We start from the raw sequence: 6,629 nt of genomic DNA on the forward strand, positions 1-6,629 counted from the left end.
CCCCCCCCCCCCCCCAAAATTCCCTTTTTTTTTTACCCCCCCCCCCCCCCCCCCCCCCCCCCTCCCCCCAAAAAAAAAAAAAAAAAAGGAAAAAAAAAAGAAAAAAAACTAATTAAAAAAAAAAAAATCCAATCTCAGTTTAGCAAAATAAATGCAATTATTACCAAACACTTTGATTATTACTTAAATTGTCAAGCTGTGCTGTCGACAGTAACGATACAGAGTTAAAGGAGAACAAGACTGGGACACCCCAAAAAAAAAAGGCCACAAAATTTCCCCCCCTTTTCCCCCCCTCTCCCCTCTCCCCTCCTGGATGCGCTGCTGGAACCTCATTTCCCTTAATTAGCGTGATTATTAATTAATAATAATAAGGGTATTATTATTAATTAACGGTATTAAGATGATTTTTTTTTAATATTATTGTTATTTTTAAGGGGTGGGGAAGCCCTTTTGGAGGTGGCATTGATTGTCTCTGAGCAGAGGTGACACTTTGGGGACAAGGCCAGCAGGGAGGGGTGGGCTTCCTCCTCAGAGCAAAAAAAAACCCCCCAAAAATCCAAATAACACCCCAAAAACAACCCCTGAAATAAGAAAAGCAGAGTTTTCCACGAGCTGGGTAAAAGGGGAATGGTGAGAAATCCTCTCAAAAGGAGGGCAGGGAGGGAAATGGGAAAATTCCCACCCTGGAAAGGTGGGAGTCCCCCAAAAATACCCAAAAATCCCCAAGAAATCCCCAAAATCGCAGGGTTTTGGGAGGGGGGATTGGGGGAATTCCTGCTGGGGAAAGGGAAGGAGCTGCAGGAAAATGTAAACAAGTTCTCTCTGGTTTTGTGGGTTTTTTTTTCCAGTTCTCCTCTGTAGAATATGGGAAAAGAGCTTCCAAAAAAAGGGAAAAGAGCTTCCAAAATAAGGGAAAAGAGCTTTCAAAATAAGGGAAAAGAGCTTTCAAATAAAGGGAAAAGAGCTTTCAAAATAAGGGAAAAGAGCTTCCAAAATAAGGGAAAAGAGCTTTCAAAATAAGGGAAAAGAGCTTTCAAAATAAGGGAAAAGAGCTTCCAAAAAAAGGGAAAAGAGCTTTCAAAATAAGGGAAAAGAGCTTTCAAAAAAAAGGGAAAAGAACTTTCAAATAAAGGGAAAAGAGCTTTCAAATAAAAGGGAAAAGAGCTTTCAAATAAAAGGGAAAAGATGTTTTGAGAAAAGGAAAAAGAGCTTCCAAAAAAAAGGGAAAGGATCTTTCAAAAGGGAAAGAATCTTTCAAATAAAGGAAAAAGATTTTCCAAAAAAAGGATTTAAAACAAAAAACAAAAAACCAAAAAACCCAAAAAAAAAACCAAAAAAAAAAGGAAAAGATGTTCTGAAAAAAGGAAAAGGAGCTTTCAAAAGAAAAAAAAAAAAGAGAAGAGGATCTTCCAAAATAAGGGAAAGGATCTTCCCAAAGAAGGAAAAGAATCTTTCAAAAAAAGGAAAATGATTAAAAAAAAAAGATTTAAAAAAAAGGAAAAAGATGTTCTGAAAAAAGGAAAAGGAGCTTTCAAAATAAGGAAAAACTCATTTGAGAAGAAGGAAAAAGTTCTTTGAAAAAAGGGAAAGGATCTTTCAAAAGAAGACAAAGGATTTTTCAAGAGAAGGAAAAGGATTTCCCAAAAAAAAGAGCTTTTTTTGTCTTTTTTTTGATTCAAGTTTCGAGTTCTGAGCTGAGGTATCCGGTGCAAAAAAAGGGACAGAGCTTCTTTTTGGGATGGGGGGAGCAGGGAGGGATTTTATCCCAAAAAAAAGGGAAACCCCTCAGATCCCTGCCCCTCTCAAGTGCCTGCATCTCCCCCAGGGTGAATTTTGTTGAGTGCTTGGGGTGGGGGAGCCCTGAAGGAAAAATGTGCTTTTCACCCAAAGGCCAAGACTGAAACTTCATATTTGGTACAAAAAAAGTTTTGGCTTTGGTTCGAAATCAAAATTAAAATTTAAATCAGTGCCAGGGGTTCCCCCCAGAACAGCTCCCCGAGGGGAGTTCAGCTGCAAATGGTTGGAAAAGGAAAGAAAAAGCAACAAAAAAATCGAATTTTGGTTAAAGAAATGCCCTTTTCTCCAGGGTGAGGAGCTTGGAGCTTCCTGAAATTCCCAAAATTCTTGAAATTCCTGGAATTGCTCCAGCCCCTTCCTCTCTGCATCCCCGTCTTTGGCTTTGAGCAGACTCGTGGGAAGGAGGGAAAATTTGTTTTTTGATGCTGTTACAGTAACTCAGAAGGAAAAATGAAAAGATAAACCAACAACAGTGCAACATTCTCCAATGCTTCGGACCTGCAGCATAACCAGGATTTCCAAAAATTCCAATTAAAATGAAAAATGAGAAGTTAAACCAAAAAACAACTGATCCCACTCACGTCCACGAAATCTGCCAGGATGCTGCATCCCAAAAAAATCAAGGACTTGCAAGTGCATTTGTTTCCTTAGGAAAGGCTAAAATGTTGAATTATAGGTTTTTTTTTAATGGTTTTTGTTGTTTTTTAAAGGTAAATGCTCGTTTCTCTATAAATAATTCTCTTTTTTTTAAAGAAAAAAATAAACAATCAAGCAACCAACACTGACTCTCTCAGGGAAATGGCCACACAAACCAGGGGGGGAAAAAAAGCAATTTTTAGGATCTGACAAATTGGCAAAAGGAGGGGGAAAAACAAAAAAAAAAACCTAAAAAAAAAGGAAAAACCAACAGAATCCCTAAAGTGCCTGGTGTGGGGAGGAGGCTCCAGCAGGGCACCCGGTTTTGTTTTCCCTAAAATGAGCTGCCAAAGGATTTTTTGTGTGCCAGGTACAGTAGATTTGGGTTTTTTCAAGTGTTTTTTTTTCTTGTGGGGCACGAGGAGAGGAGAGGAGAGGGGAGATTCCCACCCTGGCTGGATATAAATCCCCAAATTCCCAAAAATTCCCACCCTGGCCAAGAGTTCGGGTTTGTTCTGATCCCAGCTGGGCTGAGGGGTGGGAGGGAATTCCTGGGATTTCCTGGAGGGAAATGCTGGGAATGAAATGAAAACCAAAATGAAATTTTGTTCCCTTGGGAAGGGGACAAAAACTCTGGGAAGGAAAGGTTGGGAATGAAACAAAAACGTTGGGAAGGAAATAAAAATATTGGGAAGGAAACACAAGGAATGAAACACCAGGAATGAAACAAAAATGTTGGGAAGGAAACAGAAACACAGGAAGAAATAAAAACCCTGGGAATGAAACAGTAACACTGGGAAGGAAACAAAAACTCTGGGAATGAAACAAAAACGCTGGGAAGGAAACACCAGGAATGAAACAAAAATGTTGGGAAGGAAACAGAAACACAGGAAGAAATAAAAACCCTGGGAATGAAACAGTAACACTGGGAAGGAAACAAAAACTCTGGGAATGAAACAAAAACATTGGGAATGAAACAAAAATGGTGGGAAGGGAACAGCAGGAATGAAACAAAGATGCCAGGGGGGAAACAAAAATCTGGGAAGGAAACAAAAGCACCGGGGAGGAAACGGCTCCCATCAATCCCCAAGGGAAAAATCTAGCAGCACCTGCCTTGTGCCAGCCCAAATCCTGCTCCTTCCATCCCAGGGATGTGCCAGCCCAAACCCTGCCAGCCCAAATCCTGATCCTTCCATCCCAGGGATGTGCCAGCCCAAATCCTGTGTGGGGTGTGCAGTACGGGATGGGGCGTGTCAGGGTGCTCCGGGTGGCTGTGGCTGAGCACCTCCCGGGCTCCGGGCACTCCCCAGGGTGCTGCAGTCCCTCGGGAGCCCCGGGGGCACACGCACCTTCTTCATCCACAGCCAGCACGGTGGCCCCGCGGCTGAGCAGGGCCTGCACCACCGAGGCCAGGCCGTTCCTCGCCGCGATGTGCAGCGGCCTGGGGAGGGACAAAGCATTGCAACCCCTAAATGCCACCCTAAAACCTCACCCCAAAACCCTAACAGAAAATCCCACCCCAAATCTCACCCCAAAACCCCACCACAAAACCCCACCCCAAAACCCATCCAAAATCCACCCCAAAATCTCACCCAAAACCCTACCAGAAAATCCCACGCCAAATCCCATTCAAAATCCCACCCCAAATCCTAGCAGAAAACCCTACCACAAAATCCCACCACAAAACTCTACCACAAAATCCCACCACAAAACCCCACAGAACACCCCCTGCCAAAATATTTTGAGTGGGTTCAAGGGCAGGCTCGTGGCTCGCCTGTTCACACATTTTCCAGTTTTCCTCCCATTCCCCCATTCCCAGTTTTCCCCCCATTCCCAGTTTTCCCCATTCCCAGTTTTCCCATTCCCATTTCCCCCCATTCCCAGTTCCCCCAGCTGTGCAAACACTCACATCTGCAGAGCACTGTTACTTGCATTGATAAGGCCAAGGTCTTGGGTTTCCCCCAGGATCAACAAGGCACACTTTTCATGGCCCTGGGGACACACAGGGACACTCAGGGCAGCAGAACCATTCCCTGAACTGCCCTCCTCCCCCAGGTCACCCTGGCACCTGCTGTCCCCCCACCTTTCCCTCCTCGGCGTGGACAAAGTGACCACAAGCCTCTGGTACCACCATGGAATGGACAAAGTGACCACCGTGAGTTGGCCAAAGTGACCACAAGCCTCTGGTTGCCACCACGAGTTGGACAAAGAGACCACCATGGAATGGACAAAGTGACCACTGTGAGTTGGCCAAAGTGACCACAATCCTCTGGTTACCACCATGGAATGGACAGAGTGACCACAAGCCTCTGGTACCACCATGGAATGGACAAAGTGACCACCGTGAGTTGGCCAAAGTGACCACAAGCCTCTGGTTGCCACCATGAATTGGACAAAGAGACCACCATGGAATGGACAAAGTGACCACTGTGAGTTGGCCAAAGTGACCACAATCCTCTGGTTACCACCATGGAATGGACAGAGTGACCACAAGCCTCTGGTACCACCATGGAATGGACAAAGTGACCACTGTGAGTTGGCCAAAGTGACCACAATCCTCTGGTTACCACCATGGAATGGACAGAGTGACCACAAGCCTCTGGTACCACCATGGAATGGACAAAGTGACCACTGTGAGTTGGCCAAAGTGACCACAATCCTCTGGTTACCACCATGGAATGGACAGAGTGACCACAAGCCTCTGGTACCACCATGGAATGGACAAAGTGACCACTGTGAGTTGGCCAAAGTGACCACAATCCTCTGGTTACCACCATGGAATGGACAGAGTGACCACAAGCCTCTGGTACCACCATGGAATGGACAAAGTGACCACTGTGAGTTGGCCAAAGTGACCACAATCCTCTGGTTACCACCATGGAATGGACAGAGTGACCACAAGCCTCTGGTACCACCATGGAATGGACAAAGTGACCACTGTGAGTTGGCCAAAGTGACCACAATCCTCTGGTTACCACCATGGAATGGACAGAGTGACCACAAGCCTCTGGTACCACCATGGAATGGACAAAGTGACCACTGTGAGTTGGCCAAAGTGACCACAATCCTCTGGTTACCACCATGGAATGGACAGAGTGACCACAAGCCTCTGGTACCACCATGGAATGGACAAAGTGACCACTGTGAGTTGGCCAAAGTGACCACAATCCTCTGGTTACCACCATGGAATGGACAGAGTGACCACAAGCCTCTGGTACCACCATGGAATGGACAAAGTGACCACTGTGAGTTGGCCAAAGTGACCACAATCCTCTGGTTACCACCATGGAATGGACAGAGTGACCACAAGCCTCTGGTACCACCATGGAATGGACAAAGTGACCACTGTGAGTTGGCCAAAGTGACCACAATCCTCTGGTTACCACCATGGAATGGACAGAGTGACCACAAGCCTCTGGTACCACCATGGAATGGACAAAGTGACCACTGTGAGTTGGCCAAAGTGACCACAATCCTCTGGTTACCACCATGGAATGGACAGAGTGACCACAAGCCTCTGGTACCACCATGGAATGGACAAAGTGACCACTGTGAGTTGGCCAAAGTGACCACAATCCTCTGGTTACCACCATGGAATGGACAGAGTGACCACAAGCCTCTGGTACCACCATGGAATGGACAAAGTGACCACTGTGAGTTGGCCAAAGTGACCACAATCCTCTGGTTACCACCATGGAATGGACAGAGTGACCACAAGCCTCTGGTACCACCATGGAATGGACAAAGTGACCACTGTGAGTTGGCCAAAGTGACCACAATCCTCTGGTTACCACCATGGAATGGACAGAGTGACCACAAGCCTCTGGTACCACCATGGAATGGACAAAGTGACCACTGTGAGTTGGCCAAAGTGACCACAATCCTCTGGTTACCACCATGGAATGGACAGAGTGACCACAAGCCTCTGGTACCACCATGGAATGGACAAAGTGACCACTGTGAGTTGGCCAAAGTGACCACAATCCTCTGGTTACCACCATGGAATGGACAGAGTGACCACAAGCCTCTGGTACCACCATGGAATGGACAAAGTGACCACTGTGAGTTGGCCAAAGTGACCACAATCCTCTGGTTACCACCATGGAATGGACAGAGTGACCACAAGCCTCTGGTACCACCATGGAATGGACAAAGTGACCACTGTGAGTTGGCCAAAGTGACCACAATCCTCTGGT

Source organism: Pyrgilauda ruficollis, unplaced genomic scaffold (genome assembly GCF_017590135.1).
Source record: "Pyrgilauda ruficollis isolate IOZ18807 unplaced genomic scaffold, ASM1759013v1 scaffold540, whole genome shotgun sequence".
In the NCBI taxonomy this organism is placed as follows: Eukaryota; Metazoa; Chordata; class Aves; order Passeriformes; family Passeridae; genus Pyrgilauda; species Pyrgilauda ruficollis.